Raw genomic sequence first — 18,266 nt, forward strand, 5'->3', positions numbered from 1 at the left:
TTAATTCAGGTATACTCATGAGACTCTTCATCTTTAACCACCCACAAAGTACTGGAGTTTAATATAACTCTATCAAATGTGTTATTGCTTTCAAATAATTTTTCCCCAAGTAAAAGACCATATAAATAAAAGCCCCTCCTTTTTTCTTTTCTTTTTTTTTTTTTTTAAGTAAAAAAACATTTGTTAAACTAGTAAGTCCTACAGATGTTTTGCCCTGTAAAATCTTTTGACGTGTTTTGACAAATGGCCCTTTCCACTGGCAGCCTCCCTACAGACAAACAGACTGAGAGCAGGGCCACTCCAATCTTCTCAAGCATCAGATTAAACCAGCAGAGAATATTCTGGAAACATTTAATGAAAAATATTTGCTCTATTTGACTAAATAAAAATGTAGTGAAACAATATTTGCTTTCCTTGGGTTTTTTTTCCATGTACTCCTCCCTGTTCCCAACTGGAGCTTTGAAACAAATTCACGCTCAGTAAACTTACTGATAATGTTTATCTGCAAGAAAGCTGTGTCTCTATCCATCTTAAATTTTACATATGATTTGATTTTAATGTCAACGTTGGTAAATATTTTTCCCCAACTTAGGTATGGGAAAGTGAAGGGCATTGAGAATGGTTTTCATCTTTGTTGCATGCTAGCCTAGGGTTTTTTTGCAAAATGTTTTGAAAATATTATTTCATTATTAAATGCCTCCTGTGAAGAGAGTGTAAGATGTTAAAGTGGGCAAGTCTCACTGATTCTGAGTAGTGAGTTTCCCTACTTCTAAAAATGCTTTTCTAATCATTATGTCAGGCTGTAGTTTAGCTATGCTCTTGGATTCTTCAGCCACAGGAAGATCACATGATGTTCACACAAACTATGTTACAAACTTCTGCTAGGAGGCCACCCCAACCTGGAGGAAAAGACCTGGAGGACAAGACCTGGAGGACAACGTGCACATTGCCATATGTGCATACATTGCTGTCCCTGGGGAGAGAATGAGGCAATAAATTATACAAGACAGGTATTAATGCATTATTGTGAAGTTAATAAAGTCATAGAGTAGCTGAATTTCCATGAAGCATTGATGCAATTTGGGTCAATTACAGACAAGTGTAAAGATCTGAGGCACCATCTGATATGCAAATAGAAAATATGCAAAGATGATGGTCTGTAAACCTTGACATCCAAACACTGCCCTGCTGAGAGTAAGAATGTTACATGTTTGTGTGCCTTCAAACTGGTGTGTATGTATGTGTGTGTGTGATTTATAACACCTGTTAGGATGACGTGATTCCTTCTCTTTTGCTGTCAGGTGCATCCAAAGAGATGCATCTCACCTCCCTTTATGTTTTGGCAGGGTGTACTAGTAAAAGGTATTACCTCTAACAACAAGCTTTGCTGTGTCTTAAGTCCTTAAGCCTGCACAGCCACCGCTACTCTGCTGCTACTCACTAAGGCCTCTGCTGTAGTGAAAAAACAGACTGAGAGAGAAATACGTGCAAATGGCAGTTCATCCCATCGGAAGACAAATATCTACTGTGGGAGATGAGTCACCCACCGGAGATGCTGCTCCCTTTCTGCCGCTGTAAAGGAGTCTGGATAACTGCCTAACATCTGGAGTGCTAACACTAGGTGTGATGGACCCCTCCCGAGTGAGATCTGCAGAGAGGGCCAAACAAGAGTCAGTTCAAATCAACAGGATGACCGAGCATCCAGAACAGGCAGCAAATTCCAGCAAAGCTGGAATTTCAAGTTGTGCCACAGGTCTCTGAGCTATCTCCAAAATAACAATAGCCGCTGACCTGCAACACATGGAAGACCTACCAGGTGTCCCTGGCTTTTCTTACCAACCAAAGTACAAAATGCTTTTTTGACAAAAAGCCTTGAGATTGTTGAGGTGTCTCACTTATACCTTGTCTTTTCTTTCTCTCCGCTGAGGTGTATTAATTATAAACATAATTTTTTAAAATTTAAAAAGCATAAATTTTTAAAAACATAAGGCATTTTGAGAGCTGCTTTCCCAGTTAGCTTCTCTTAAAAATAAGAAGGAACTAGAATAACAACAAATGACTGAATTGTGGCCACGATTACATGTATATGGTTCATCTAAAATTAGGGAAGAGCTATATACAGTTATGACCTCTCCTGTTCCAGGTTGATTATGCATCTTTCTATGGTTTGCTTTTGGGTTTGGGTTTTTGTTTTTTTTTTTTTTTTTCCTGGTTTTGTTTTTCTTTTAATGTAGATAGTTACTTACCCCGGTCAAAAATCCCATAATACTACTAATTGTTACAGAAAAAAATGAACATTCACATTAGATGTCTATATTTCTCTACTGAATGCTGCATTTATTGTTAGCGATGTATGTTTGGTGTATGGAATATTTAAGCAATGGCACATATTCCTTCTTCCTTTGTCTGTTAATCCAGGGAAGCTGTATATGTTGAAAAACACTCAGGGAATCAATTGTGTTTGCCATTGAGATTAAATCCTAGAGGTGAAAAGTTTCATTTTTCCATATATCAAACTATGATCATTATTTATTTATTCCTTTGCAGAGAGAGATCAGTTAGAACTGGAAAAAATCAGTTAGGGCACAAAAGTATATGCAAGGCAAACCTGCAAAGCAAGATGTCATGCTATGCACTCATTTTCCTGACTATAAATATTTGAGACTGCACGTAGTGGATTGCCCTTCATTTTTTGTTTTGCAATCCGTTTCTAAAATTGAATGTATTTTTATGGCAGTGGTAGAGATTAACTCTTTGATAGAGTTGTTGTGGGTTTCTAGAATTCTGCAGGTATACTCTGGAAATTCAACCTGCCTTTGCACTCATTGATGAAAAAGGTTTGGCAGCTTAAGGAAGCGTAAAATGTAGTTTACAATTCTGGGTGACTGGAACAGGCTGAAGTAGTTAATACTGTATTGCACAGCATGTTATCCCTGTTCATTCTTGTTTAGCTTTCTTCAGCTGTTAACAGTCCAGGGAAGTACAGAAAATTAACCCTTTGTTTAAATAATGAGTTGTCATTCTCTGTTATTTGTTCAGTTCTTGTTTGGTGTTATATATAATCAAAATTCTTATGGTCTTGTTACTGTTATTGGCACTGAAGTTGCACCAAGTGATGTCTCTAGACCTCTGGTAAGAAAAGACCCCACTTACAGTAGATGGCTGTAAAGTCATTTATTAATTGCTTATGTAGGGTATAGAAATTCGTATGCAACAGTACAAAAACCTGAAGGTTGGTAGTGGAACAGGCTGGTTCTTGTTCGTGCTGCTGGTGCTGAAGTGGTTAGGCTATAGCTGACAGGTCCTCAGTCAGGTTTCTTGTGCCTCTTCACGGTCTGCATTAGTATTGTCTGCAGGTTGCAACCACATGCCAGAAGGTCCAAACAAAGCATATTCCTTCCTTTTCTCCATTTTCGCTGTCTCTTTTGAAGGCTTTGAGTGTTCCTATTTCCCCTTGTACTATCCTACCCTACCTCTTTGTCCCCTCCATTTCTTCTGCCTTAGGATTTCTCCTTCCTATGTGCCAGACCCAATTATCTCCTCCGGCCAGTTGTTCTCCATGCTCTCTATGTCACATATTCATTATGTATGCTCACTTTTTCCTTGCTGCCATTGCCATCTCTCAGACAGCCACTATTATCACTGCTAGTGAGGATAAGTCTGACGTGTTATTATTTGTCCAGGCAGGAGGTAATTCATCTCACCTGTGTTTCTTGAGCAATGTACTTGAGAAAAATGGTATGAATGATAAAATGAGTGTGGATATTGGGATGAGCTGTCTGTCAGTAATGGGTATGCAAGAAACTGAAAATCTTAGGGAGGGATTGCTATTGTTAGTGTCCTGATAGGCAAAGAATCATTCTCCAGAATCCTTCCTTCAGTAGTTTCGTCAATGCCATCCATCCCAGAGGATCACAGAAGAAATGTCACACCAATGCTGGGTTGCAGTCTTTTGATTTTGAGTCACCCTGTGTGCTCTGCCCTCTGCAGCAGCAGCAGCAGTGATGGGAACCAGCCTGACTTTTCAGGGCATCACCACTTGTAAAGCATCCTTAAACCCTCCTGTTTTGCCAAGCTTAGTAACAGCCTATTAAACACGTTTTCTATGTCCCATCATGAATTACAGAGTGATTCGTGTTCTGTAATACAACAATTTATTTAATATTATGTCTTTTGCAATATTTCATACTGTATCAGTGTCACATTTTACATCCAGTAATCTCTTAGGTTTTGTATTATCCTGTTGCACTTAGTTGAACAGATTGTCTATAGGAAAAACATTTTCATTTTAGCAGGTTTTACTTTGTCACTTTTTCATATTTCTAAATGTTCTTTCTGCTGTTGTACTCTGAGGAGTACATGAGCAAAAGAGACTGTATTAGGAAGTAGGAAGCAGGTCTATAGGAGAGAATTGCAGCACTGAGAAAGGAATATGTCACTGAAGTTCCAGAATGTATTTTTGTTTTCCTTATTTATGAAATACTACTGTGGCCAGGGCATATTTGAAACACACTACATGAAAAAAGTCAGAAAGTTTTGTACTATTGTAGAAATACCCACTGTTTTGTATTTTTTATACTTTTTATTGGTATGGTTGTAACAGGTATAAACTGTATGCCCAGCGATCTTCCAAGTCTAGGTAGACAAGTAAAATATAATGCAAAATGCATTTAATATGTGGTTCTTATTGTGCTCTCTGGACATTATCCACTGGTATTTTTCAAAATGATTTCCTGAAGGAACCACACTCCAGGCAAGTATTTAAATGTCTAGCATTTTTACAGGTATAACTTTTTTTAAACCAGGGGCAGCCCATGACTCCTGTGCAGCTTGTGAGCAGTTGAAGTGTGGCTTTCACAGCAGGTCTGTGTGACTGGTACACCTGTGCAGAGCTGTATTGGTGCACAAGGCACCGGCACTGAGCGATCTGGATTCCTGGCTGTGGAAGACAATGAATCAGCAGACATGGCTGAAGGTGACAGTGACAAATCACCCCAGGTCTCTCTGCTCTGTAGCCAGCATAGCCAAGTCTCATTGCTCAGTCCAATGATGAAACTAGTAGGGTTTCCTCCAGAGGACCACTTTCACAGCAATTTATCCTTGGTTCTTTAAAGCTTGTGGAGTGAGTCTTCTGGCTCAGAGACATACACAGATATAATCCTCTGGCCCAGGGGGGAGTAAGTTAATTGCTCTTGCTTAAAGGAATATTCATTTACTGTAGATCCTCCCACCATTTGGAAGACCCTTCTGGAGTCCTGGCTTGTAGGTGTTTCATTCTTTAAAGCTGGCGTTATGATAAAACTCAGAAAATTGTCTGAGTCAGTAAATGTTTAATCAGTAATTCTGAGAGGTAAGAGTTACTGAAAATTGTGTAGCAAGGCACAGGCGAGTGCCTTGAGGTCAGTGCTCAACAGCATTAGGCAACACACAGCCACTAGTCCAAGGAGGTGGTGTTCAAATAATTGTTCGGGGTATAATTTTCTATACCAAAAGTGCTACAGTTGACTGCGAAAAACAACTTTGGAGTGTGGGAACTACTTTTAACATTAAATTTGCCTCTACTATGGTTTGAATTAATTGCATTTGCTTCTCTGCCTTTTTGGAAGCAGTTTCTGCTGAAATAAATTTCTTTGGCTTGTCAGAGAGAAGTATTTGAGAAAATATTGTGATAACTGGAAATTTAATTACTTTCATTTTGTACCTTTCTACAGATTTTTTTTCCAGTGCTGGATACACTTGGCTGTGATAGGGACTGCAGAATGAATGACAACTTGGTTTCCATAATGTTGGAAGGAGTCTGATGTTCAAAGTTCATTAAAATCTTGTCCTACCTTAGGATCTCCGCTGATATGCCACATGCAAGTAGGATTTTCTTCTTAGACTCTTGAGAACTCTTTTTCTCTCAATGTTTTGTCACGCCTGTATTGTTGAATATGTCCTGTTAAATTGCTACCAGGTGTCTTTGGGGTGAAAGCTCTCATGTCAGAATACTCTGGGTCAGGCTGCAAAGGATAAACTTTAAGCAGCTGTCCAAGAAGGCTTGTTCTTGTTCCTGCCTGTCATGCCTCAGCTGCAGAGAAGTTATGCTGTCTTTCTGCTGCTGTTACAAAGACTCCTTATTATCAGTTATTGTGCATTTAGATGAACTGCCAAAGCTTAGACAGCAGGAATTATCACAGAGAAAGGCTATCACCAAGTCATCTTGAAAGGCCTGAATATCTGAGTTTGTCTCTCTGATGTCTCACTCCCCCTGAATCCATAGGGGTGACCGAAAAGATTGATCCCACAGTGCCTGTGGTCTCTTCTTTGCCTTGGACAGGCAGAATCCCTCTGCTTTCCACAAGGCTTTCAGGCATGGGCACTGTATCCCGCCTGCCCGTGATTTCCTCAGTGAACTAGATCATAGCAAGGCTTACCGAGGAGAGGTAAGAAAGGTATAAAAATGGTGACTAAGTTTTGACTGAGGGCAGTCAAATTCACAACTGGCAGTTGCCATCATATCTCATTGTTAATACAAAGGCCACAGAGAGTCTGAATGACACTGAACTGTCCTTGAAATACTTTATACCATTGCCCCCATGCTAGACGTTTGCATGGAGATGACTGCTGTAGTGCTTATTCAGTGAGCGTGGTGAGTGAGTCACCAGAAACAGGGAATCTCCATCCTGGATTTTGAATGTCTCCTTGCAGACGTGCTGTTCCTGCGAGGAGTGGGGGGACAGGGGCGGGAGGGAGAGCGCGGCTCCCAGGTCTTTATGAACTGAAGAAAGCAGTGCTACTGCTGGCAGCCAAAGGGCAGTCGGAGATTTGGAAACGGGGCTGCAGTAGTTTGTTCCGCTCGTTATGCCCAGTTCTTTCCAGTCAGTTGGTTATCCATTAGCTTAGGAAGTACAAAAATCACCTGGAGGTATCCCAGCTTTTTTAGTGCACATTTAGAAGATGCATCTCCCTGTTGCTCTTGTGACTCTCTTTTCATTTGTCATCTTTCTCATTAGAGAAGAGATTGTTTGCTAGCCACTTTGCCAACTCCAGGATTTATAGCAGCTGAAGAGAGTGTTTTAGGCAGGGAGGAGTAGCTGCACTGACCACAAACTCCAGAACTCTCCAAGAAGTAAATGTACTAAAGGTAATGATGTATCAGTGCAATAAACTGTAGATGCAATAAAAATGATGTACAGATGTTATTGAGTAGACGCAAAATGCGTAACATAAAAATGAAAAAAAACCCCAACCCAACAACTAAATAGCTACTGGAACTTCACAGGTCTTAAATATGCTGCTGCAGACACCTGTATGGTCCAGTGGCACCTCGTACATCACATTAATTGCTTTTCTTGCCAGATAAACCAAATGTTTCAGAGAACTCTTGTCCCATTCTTGAGGCTTTAACGCCAGACTTCAAAACTAGAGGGTAGGAGAATAGTGGAGAAGGGAAGCTTAAACCACTCTGGATTAGTTTATTTGATTTTTAGTACTTTGAATTCCTTTTTCTCATCATTCCTTTAATGGAAGAAAGAAAACTCCAGTACTCTGAGGTTACAATCTATGGCCTTTAGTTCAGGAAGCACCTATGTATGTTCCCGAGTCTTCTTTCCTTTTTTAATAAATGAGACCTAAGCAGATGTTTAAGCAGATTTTTGTGTACTGATGCGCTTATGAACTAATGGTTAATGTTACGGGCTAATAGTAAAGATATGCTGAAGGGCTGTTGCAGTCTGAGGCACAGCAAGTGAAGATATGAAGGGCACCAGGATGCACAGAGAAGCCTGCTCCTGTTGGAAATAACATTGTCTTTGCCGAAGAGGGGAGTGTGTGTGGGAAGTGGCTGGTACTTTTAGACAGCCTTACCTTTCAAAGTGTTGTGCTTACAGTTCAGAGCTGCTATAAATTATCTGTGCTGTCTTGTTTTATTAAACATGGACAATCTGCAATCGTCTGTTCAGTTCTCTGTGCTGTGTGTAGCTAACCCTTTAGTCATCCTCCCATATATTTTGAGAATAAAAATCCCAGCAGCTGGAGTACATAGCACTGGCCATGTTTTTTGTCCAACAAAGGCTGGAGGAACACGGAGTTCAAATGAATACATAACGTTTTGTTAAATTTCTGGCAACTTTACAGGGACAGACTTGAACAAATGACAAATTGTGCTTGTCAGCATAACAAACTGTGTGTTTCTTGTAATGTACAGTACTTCTGAAAGTGGCTAACAGCATACCCAGAGAGTGTGTGTGTGTGTGTAGTGTTCCTGGGGAAACAGAAACACGCTAGTGTGAAGTGAGGCATGGACTGCTGTTAATGTTTAAGCTGTATCCGCTAGTGTGCAAAACCAGACTTCCTGATCTGTGGCTAATTGTGGCCGGGTAGAGAAGGGAGCGTGGCCATGGAAATCAGCCCAGCAGGGTCGTGGTGCGAGGGCGGTGGGCACAGCCGAGCGCCAGGCCAGCTCTCTGCAGCATGCAGCTGGCGGTACAGCTCGGCCTCTGCAGCCGGTCACATCGGTCTGAGCTGCCGGGCACAGAACTTCAGAGTGCTCTTGGGAGGAAGTCCAGGAGGCTGCAAGAGGTCCCACCTGTTGTCAAGGGGTGTTCTGGGCTCACTGCAGCCTCCCGTCCTCCAGAGGACAAACTGGTTTAACTGTTTGCATATTCCTTAGCATATATCGATACATTTAACAGCAAGATTTCAAGAATTTTAATGCAGCTTTATACAACTTATATTTTAGTTTTGTCAAGTCCCCTTTTTGTGTCTTAGAGAAAAAAGGCTGGGGTTTTTTTTTGTTGTTGTTGTTTTGTTTTTTCTTTTTCTTTCTCTTAGTTGGTTGGTATTCTGCTTTCTCTACTGTTTGATTTAGTTGACAGTGAGGGCACTAGTATTCCAGTTTAGGAATGCACTTTGTCAGAGAAATGATGATGACCAGCTATAGAAATGCAGTCAACATCTTATAAACAAGCATTTCTTGGTAATAGTTTTTTCTGTAATTTCCCATGGACAAAGCTAGGGGTTAAACAAAGTATTAAAAGGGAAACTGTGATCCTCATGTCAATATAACAGTAAAAGCCTAATCAGTGATCCTAAACTCCTTTAATTTAAAATATTATTATGATCTGATTATTTCTTGCAACACTCAACAGTTAAATTTTATACTTAAACACTGTATCTTCTTTCACTAGCACATAATCTACCAGTCATATGTTTTATGATGATGTGAGCATGTATCTTACCAGCAAATGTTCTGGCCAACAATAGCATCGTTTTTTCATAAGTAGGAGGAAAAATATTTTAAAAATAGCTTTAGATAAACCCAACCAGCAGTAAAAATTTGATTGTTAATGCAGAAGAAATATGCAATACAGAAAAATGGCTTTTCTAAGTAAGTACTTTGTGAATATCAAACCATAAACTGCTACTAATTTATCTACATTATTGAATGGTGATTTTAAAAATAAATTAGAAAAAAATATTATAGAACCAAAATATGTAATTTTGTCAAGCGAAATGTATGTTTTTGAATTTGTGTAAGGAGAATGTTAATGTTACGTGCTGTTTACAATAAGAGACTGAAGCTAAACTGAAATTTTAGTACATCTTCCTACTGTTGGAACAGCACAGAATATTCTTCTCTCATAATTTTTTTAAGGTTAATCTGAAGTGATTGTTTTCCGGTCTTTACTTTCAGGTCTGTATTTAACCATGAAAAATATACAATGTGCATAACCATTGACTACATGCCCGTGAGCTCAATTAGCTGTGTGGCTTCACTCCTTGGCAGTTGGTAGATGGCTGAGGCCATAGTCATCTGTTGATTTCACTTGCTTCAGTGATACAGCAAGTCCATCATTGCCATTATAATGCAGAAAAAAACACTGTTCTACTTTAACAGTTATGGAAATAGCTTGTTTCAAATAGAATTAATACATTCCTAGAATCAGAGAATGGTTTGGATCGGAAGGGACCTTAAAGATCATCTAGTTCCAACCCCCCTGCCATGGACAGGAACACCTGCCACTAGACCAGGTTGCTCAAAGCCCCATCCAGCCTGGCTTTGGACACTTCCAGGGATGGGGCACCCACAGCTTCTCTGGGCAACCTTGCCAGTGTCTCACCACCCTCACAATGAAGTCCTAGGGGTTGATGGCTAAGGAAGCACAGTATAATTCTGTAATTAAAAGAAACACACAATACTAATAAAGACTACCCTTATTCCTACTAATGGATAATGCTGTTGAAATGCAGCTTATGCATTTGATAATGCAGCTTATGCAGTTGGGAATGTAATATTTTAGTTTGTCAGAATCTTGTCTCAAAGGAGAGCAATTTTAGAGAATAGAACAATCTTTAAAATTTGTTAGTCATTCATTTAATTATTAGAAAAACTAATTGCACTGACAGCCTATATAAAGAGGTACCCAGGCTGATAAATCAAAAACAATTTTAACAAGAAAAATCAGTATTTGGGAAAGATTTGCAAAAATTGTTCAACATCACCATTGCATAAAAGAAGAGCAAAATTTTTGCTTTTCTCTCTTACATGTCATGAAATGGACAAAATGTGGAAGGTAAAGGAAACAGAAAATTAATGTTTAAACCGACATGTACTTACAAGGTATAACCTGGAGGGCTTTGTTTACATGAAGTGCCACCTGTGACAGATGGTTTCTTATTCTTGACTCAGCACTACATTAATGCAGTCTCATAGGCTTGGTTCCTTTGGACTACAGGCAGAGCAAATTCATATGCACTAGAAATGTGGACACAGTGAGATAGCATTTGTTTATCATGCAAATATAGGGAGGAAGTTGGTTTTAAGCTTAGCTCCCAGTTTTGTGACACAGTCCAGCATGACCACAGGTGCACGTCTTGGTCTCCTTGTGGGCCAATTCCCACCTACAAAAATGAGAGGTGATCTACTGCTTTTTCCTATCCTTTATCACTACAGATGGTCTGAACCATCTCTGTAGGATAGCAAGCAAAACTGTTAAGTCTGATTTGGGGCCTCTAGATTTTCTAAAAATAGAGATAAAAATTACAGTTGCTGTAGGAGCTTTGATGTTGACTATGACTTTTTTTTTTTGTGGTTAATATCATATTAGTGATGTAGTTCATCAGTCATTTTTGTCTCTAAGTACTTTTGGGTCAGTGCTCTAAAGCAATGCTTTTATTGCTGCAACATAATATTGAAATGTGGAAAGTTTCAGGTTTGAATCCCATGAAGACTTCTTGGATGCTACAAAGTTCATGTTGATCCTTGTTCTCTCATTTGCTGCCAAAATGTGAACATCTGTTGTTTGTCAGTGTGCTGGTGGCATTCTAGAGTGAAAAGGAGAATTTGATAACTCAACGTGTATTTAACCAAAGAAGAAACTCACTGCAAGGAGTTCACCTACTGCCCAAAGCAGCTGTAAATGCATCTTACATCTAGAGTGTCTGCAGCACCCTCTGAAGTGACACAATGTGATTTGCCATGAATAAGGCCTTAATCAACAAAACCTAAAACCCTGAATCAACGTTTTCCATTTACTGGGGGCTTGTGATGGTGGTCTACAACTTACTGGAAAGAAGGTCATATGTTCCTGCTGAAGTGAACGAGCTAAACGTGACACTTAATGTGAAGTGTGGTAGGAATTTCACAACAGGCCTTTAAGAATGCCTAAATGGCAGATTGCTCTGTAAACATGACCCTCTGGTAAAAACATACCAAATTCAGGACATCTTTGCTATATTGGAATCACAGTTGTTTACAGCTAGAGAATACCTCTTGGTTTCTTTCAGCACAAAGCAAAATTAAATTTTAAAAAAAATAATGTGATTCAGTAGGTTAACTGACTTTCATGTGCTTTTTCATTTCCTCCTAATTTCTTTCCAGTCACTGTCACCAGATGTTTGTGTAAAGCATTATGTTTTCATCTCTGGGTGATTAAAATTGGGAATTAAGTCTCAACTAGAAAGCCAAGTAGTCTAAGTGCTTTGTATAGCCCATAAGTCAAATATAAAAATGTAACTATTTATACATTGAAAATAAGAAAATGTCTTTTGATTTACTTCCAGAGTGGATCATGTGGAATATCTGTATTGGTTTCAGTGCCTTTCTGTCTTTAAGTTATTAAAAAAATGCACCAACACAAGCTATGAGCTCTCATCATGTGTGCCTAACTTCCACATCATTTTAGCAACATCCAGCCTTCTTCAAGAACTCCTGTCAGACCGATGAAAACTGAAACATTTGGGTGTAGAGTGCATTATGAATATGAAAACTCCAAAGAAGTGTTTTTTTCAAACTTTTTTGTGTTATATGATGCAGTTGCATGGGAAGTTACTCATGTACCTTGCTGCATTAATATCTTACAAGTGTGTGTTTTCATTACACGTAAAAAAACCGGTACCACTCAGTAAGCGATTTATCATCATAATTAAATACACCGATTTATCTGTACACAGCATCTGAGAAAACACACTTAAAATACTTACTTTGAACTGATGAAGAAAGACATCTGGAACCCCTTGTGGCTGCATTATATTATACATTGTTTCCATCTTATTTTTCTGATGTGTGAGTTCTCGACAGATTAAGTTGTGGAGAGTGATTCCCCTTGGCTGGAAAAAAGAAAAAAAAAAAAAAAAAGAGCCTGAACACTATCAGCAATTATTTAGATTGAAATTATAACCTATAACCTAACCAGAAATCAGTAATGTTAGGCAGTGGGCAGGTGTTTGGAGGCCAGTGAGGTTCAGTAGTTATTAAGTTAGTGCTCTACTGGGCAGGCTCTGGAAATGGACAGCTGTGTGCTTGCTCTGTGCCTATCCCATGTGGGAAAAGATGTTAGATTTTATTTGAAGGTGAAGGAATTAAGAGCTGTGCACCTGGTTACTTAGCATGCTTTGGTCTTTTTAAACCATAGTACTAGTTGCAGCGAGAGGGAATGTCCCAGGAGGGCTTGATCTCCACGTCACTGTAGGTCCTGCTGCCTGGGTGAGCGCTAACATCAGCTACAAAATCATTCTGTCCAAAGGAATAATTAAGCTCTCCATTTGTTTAAAATTTGGCCTTGTGCTCAGAAATGTTTATACTGAAATAAAACATAGAAGATGACATGATTCCTATCCCAAAGAGCTCCCTAAAATCAAAAGCAAACTGTGTAAAATAAAAACAGTGGTTGTTTCTGGCTCAAACTTTTAACCAGAGCTGGTCTAACAGTTATAAGACGTGGTCCAGTATGTAGCATAATATAATTTATGTTAGCCTCTTCTTTATCAGTAATGTCAACTGGGACTTAAAAAAACCTTTTTTTGATTAAAATATTTTACAAATATATTTATGTATGTATACACACAGTATATTTTTGTATGTTTATGTGTATGTATATATATATTTATACAGAGAGATATCAAATTAGGCACATATGCACACAAACACACAGAGTATGCACTTCAGGAACCTAGGTATTAATAAGATAGTAAATTACTAATGCAGCTGTTAATGCTTTAGTGTCTTCTAACCTCACCCTTGAAATTAGTAAGCCATCTACACACCGGGGTTCCCTAAGCCACTATTAGTAATCCAGCTGTATTGTCACCAGCTGGGAGTTCCCTAAATCTTTTGAGTTCAGCTGAAATAATATTTTTGTAAAATATTCTGTGTACTAAGGGAGTGGAGCTGTTTTGCACTTGCCTAGATTACCTAAAGTGCTATTGGAAACAAGTCAGCTTGGAAAAAAATTATCAAGTTAAAGATAGAAGTGTGTGAAACATGAAAACTCACAGCATTTTGTGTTTAAAAATGTCTAAGTGAGTCTTGGAAAATACAGAATGACTTCTGACATACCCCCAAATCTCCATTATTAAACTGGCTCTACTATGATTGGTAGTGGTATTGTGACACTAAAGAGTTGCAATTAAATTATATAGTGGTGTGGTTTTTCACGGGATTTGGGCGCTCTCTTTGAACCTCTTCTGTGCTGATGGACTTTGGTTTTGGGATGCTGATTATCCATTATTTTGAAATGCAAAGTGGCAGAATAGGAGAGAGACTCCCAGTTCCTCTTGTTCAGCTCCCATACCTTTGCTCACAACCTTGCACTAGAACATGTCTTTCTCCTGGAAACATACAGAGTGAGTCACTTCTCTCCACCAGCTTGATCTGTTTCTGTACTTAACAGCCACATCAGTTAAGAATCAGAACCACCACGTCAGACCAAATGAAGGAAATAGATCCGATTTCTTTTGGGGGGGGGGGGGAGCAGGGGAGCGGAGGGGGAGAAAAACAAAAAAAAGAGCCACCTCTTACTTGAAATCAGTCTTATATTTACCTTTTGCAAACTTATATTTACCTGAATGCAAACAGAAGAATGAGAACTGAAAGAACAGATGGGAAGATGTGTGTTTCTGTGGTTTCTAGCCCAAGGTCAAGACATCTGGAACCACTGGATAAGATACTTATAAACATCTGAACTCCTGGGAATGTCCCAAAACAATGGTTCCAGTTTTGTGAGGAATTTAGATGTTTCGCAGTTTATTTCTATTCTAAAATGGAAACGAAAGGAAATATTTCAACGTTTCAGTATTAAGGAGGAAAAGGGAGGCCACAGTTAGAGGAGAGAGAGAAGCTTCTTTGAAAAGAGAGGTGACACAGGAGAGTACAGTGCTGTGAAAAATCTCCCTCTGTTCATTAACAGTAAAAATAACTTAGAGAGAAAATACTTTCTAAACCTTCAGCCATTTAAAAAATCTGTCTTCCTCATAATGGAATATTTTTATAATACATGTAACATACCGTTTATATATAGGTTTCATAGGTTTTAAAGGCATCACCTTGGTTCATGGATGTAGGTAGAAAAGGGAACATGATGCTGAGCATGGGAAGCAGCAAACTTGAGGGGAAAAGATGAACTTCTCTGTTAAAACCCTTAGAAGCCAACATGGTTTTCAGACTTTTTGTTTTTGATGAGATGTCTGCCTTGCTGGGAAAGCCTGAGGATGTTTCAGAAAGTTCCAGATCCTTATTCCTAGAAAAGATTTTCTGATCTTTTAGACTGCTGAGCTTCCTTCACATATGTGTTCTTTTTGTTTTATATAAAAGGAGGTGGGGGATGGGGCAGGACGGGACGGGACAGGACACTGCTTTATAAATACAAGTCAAGCAAAGTCAGCCTAATGTATGCTGTTTATAGTAACTTATGCAGTTAATGGTTGAAAATGTAACCAGAATTCTTGTTTTGGATTGTTTTGATTTTGTGGAGGACTTTTTGAAATAATGCCAGTAAGCACTGTCTTGTATGGGGAACTGAGGGATGTTCTCTGACCTACGGAATATACAGGTCTGGAGAAAAATGGCAGCATAAGTTTAAAGTCTTTCAGTCCATGCCAGCATAACCTAGAAAGTGAATTAACTTCAAAAACTATTAAGCACAAACTGTGACTCAACAAAGCTACTTACCTGGAAGCATAAATGCAAGTTTCAAAATAACCTTGAGTTTCTCAGTGTTAAAATCTTGGCCTAGGAACATTTATGAAGGGTAGTGTAGGAAAAGAAAATGAACCATAAGAAATGTTTGTTTTAATGAATACTAAACCCAGATTTCTTTCTTTTATACACTCTTCTGTAATTTCATTGCTACTTCTTTGTGCATGCTTTCCAGAGAGCAACATCCTATAAACCATAAGAGATATTCAAGAAGTTAATTAAAACAAAACATTAGGTAAAATTTATCTTTTACAAATACCACATGTATGAATGCTGTCGAACTCATATGAAGAGACATAGAACATATGTGGATGTTATTTCAAATTTTTCATGCCAATTTACTGCTACTTGCAAATTCCAGTGAGTAAATTATGAACTGAAGAATGAAGTCATTTAAGAGCCTGTGCACTGATAACCAAAGTTAACATAAAGTGGGAAACAAATATAAACCAGCAAGAATTCTTTATGTCACTGATGGGAAAAGAACATGTTTATATTTCTTGTCAGTGCACCCCCAACATGTCCTTACATGCTTGCCTCTATGTTGTTTGGAGGAAAAAAAATTGCCCGTATAAAAGCTTAACTGAATTGTTTTTTCCACAAGAATAAAAGCTGAATAGTTTTTTGGAAAATGAAAGTCAAAGATCTACTGTCAAACCTGTTCCAAGCTACAAAGATATATAACTGACAAAATAAAAAATAAAAGGCAAATAAAAATTTCCCTTTAAATAATTTCTTTCTTGAAAAAGAAGATATATATAACAAAGAAAATGTGTCAATATCCCATCCAGCTGTGGACAAAATCAAATAAATGCAATAAAAAGTTGATTATTTTCCCAGAAATATGATTTGCAATCAGTTATCGGTGCTGATCAAATAGTATATTAGAAAAAAACCCTTAAAATCAAATTCTACTGTCAACATGTAACCATAGTCAGTTATTAACCTTACACATTCACTCTTAATAAGTAAATTCATTTTGCTTAATTATCTAGTGGACATATATGGAGTTACTCTATAGTTTTTTGAACAAGGAACAAATTCCTAGAGATTTGTGGGACAGTAGCACACTCACACTCTTGCGTATTTTAAGGCTATGATTTATGTGATACATGCAAACAAGATAGGAGTCCATGTTTCTTAATCTAAACTGATGCTTCATCAAAAGAATTCTTTATAGATTTGGTAAACGACAACTGCAAGTAATTTTAAGGCACGTGTGAATAAATGTGTTACTGGTGCCTTCTGCTCAGCCTCTGCTCCTCCCTCAAAGTGCAGTGTAGGACGCTGAAGAGCTGCACCCTTTTCCAGATCCCTTTAAAGTTTGCATTAAGCAGAGATTAATTTATTTTTTGTACTTTTCTAGCAGAGGATGTGTTCCAGCCTAGGATAAAACTGAGGACAGTGTGTTGCAGAAATATCCTGTTGTCTTGCTTCAACTGTATGTTCACATGTAGCGTCCCTGCTGGTGCACTAGCACAAGTTGGGAAAGCCTGGGATGGGTTGATGTTGGTGTGATATCTAAGAGGCCATACTTCTGCCACTGGAGCCGAGCAGAGGGACAGCTCGCCAGAGCTGCTGGGCACCCTGGCTCCCCTAGTGCAGATTTGCTCTTATCCTGACAAGAATCAGATCATCTTCAAGTACATTCCAGGAGATTTCAGGGGAAGCTTCCTCCCCTGAGGACTAGTCTAAAAGCCTGTATCATTAAAAGCAGGTGTTATGTCTTTTCTAATTAATGGCGTTAGTCCCAATGGTATGATTCAGACCTAGGGTATTTTTGGTGTCCTGAAGTCCAAGGATAGCTGATTCATATTGCCTTCCTGTACTTCTCTGGCCTGGAGTTGCTATTTTCCTGGTGTTACTCAAGCTCAGCCTTTGCTTAAGATGTCTCCTGGTGTATTAGACCATGTCAGACACACACAGGGCACAGCATATTCCTGCCTCAGCAGGAACAATGATCTGGACCCACAGACGACAGGTGGCTGCTCTCATTCCCACTCTTTCTGCTCCAGCTGCCCTTCGAACTCAGTCACTTGTGTTCAGCCATTGCAACATCCCAGACAACACCCTGGAAGTGTCAGTCTCTGGCTTGTGTTCCTGCAGCTCTCTCCTGGCCATCGTTCCCTTTGCTTTTCCTTCTTCCCGTGAGACGTGTTGGGTGCTGCACCCACTGCCTGAGTTGTGTGAACTGCTCAGGGAGCCCGCGTGGTAGCAACCCATGTAGTGACCTGCTCCTGAGCTCCCGTGTGAGCTTGCTCCACTCCGCTCCCCTCATGCAAAACCTTTATCTCTTCCTTTATCAGGCTTTCCCTGACATGTCTTCTTGCTTGAGTGGCTCAGTATGTTTGAACAGTGGCACCTGGCAGCATGTCACCCTGAGTGTGCCAGCACTGAGCACGGGGATTCAGCTATCTTGCACGGAATGCATTTTGGTGGCCCCTGGGAGCGAACAGAGGAGCCGTTAGGCTTCCTTTGCCTTGTCTCATGTGTGTGGAAGTCAGGCATCTTGTCTAGCCTTCCTCAGTGATGGAGAGAGAAAAAAGGGGTGCTTTCCCTGCAGCACTGACATCCCCTCCTCAGATAGATGCTATCACCCCCCCCCGCCCCCCCCCCCCCCCCATGGCTGGAGGGGAGACCAGAGTGCGTGCCTTGGAATGGCTGCCTAACTGAGAAAGTAACACAGACTCTGGGAAGTCCTTGGCGAGAGTCTCTGTTTCATCTGATTGCAAAATCAATGAGACAGCCTGTTCTGAAGAAAATGGCTTTCCTGTGAAGTTGCCGGTGCCATTGCACTGGCTCTCTGAGC

This window comes from Falco naumanni, chromosome 2 (genome assembly GCF_017639655.2).
Source record: "Falco naumanni isolate bFalNau1 chromosome 2, bFalNau1.pat, whole genome shotgun sequence".
In the NCBI taxonomy this organism is placed as follows: Eukaryota; Metazoa; Chordata; class Aves; order Falconiformes; family Falconidae; genus Falco; species Falco naumanni.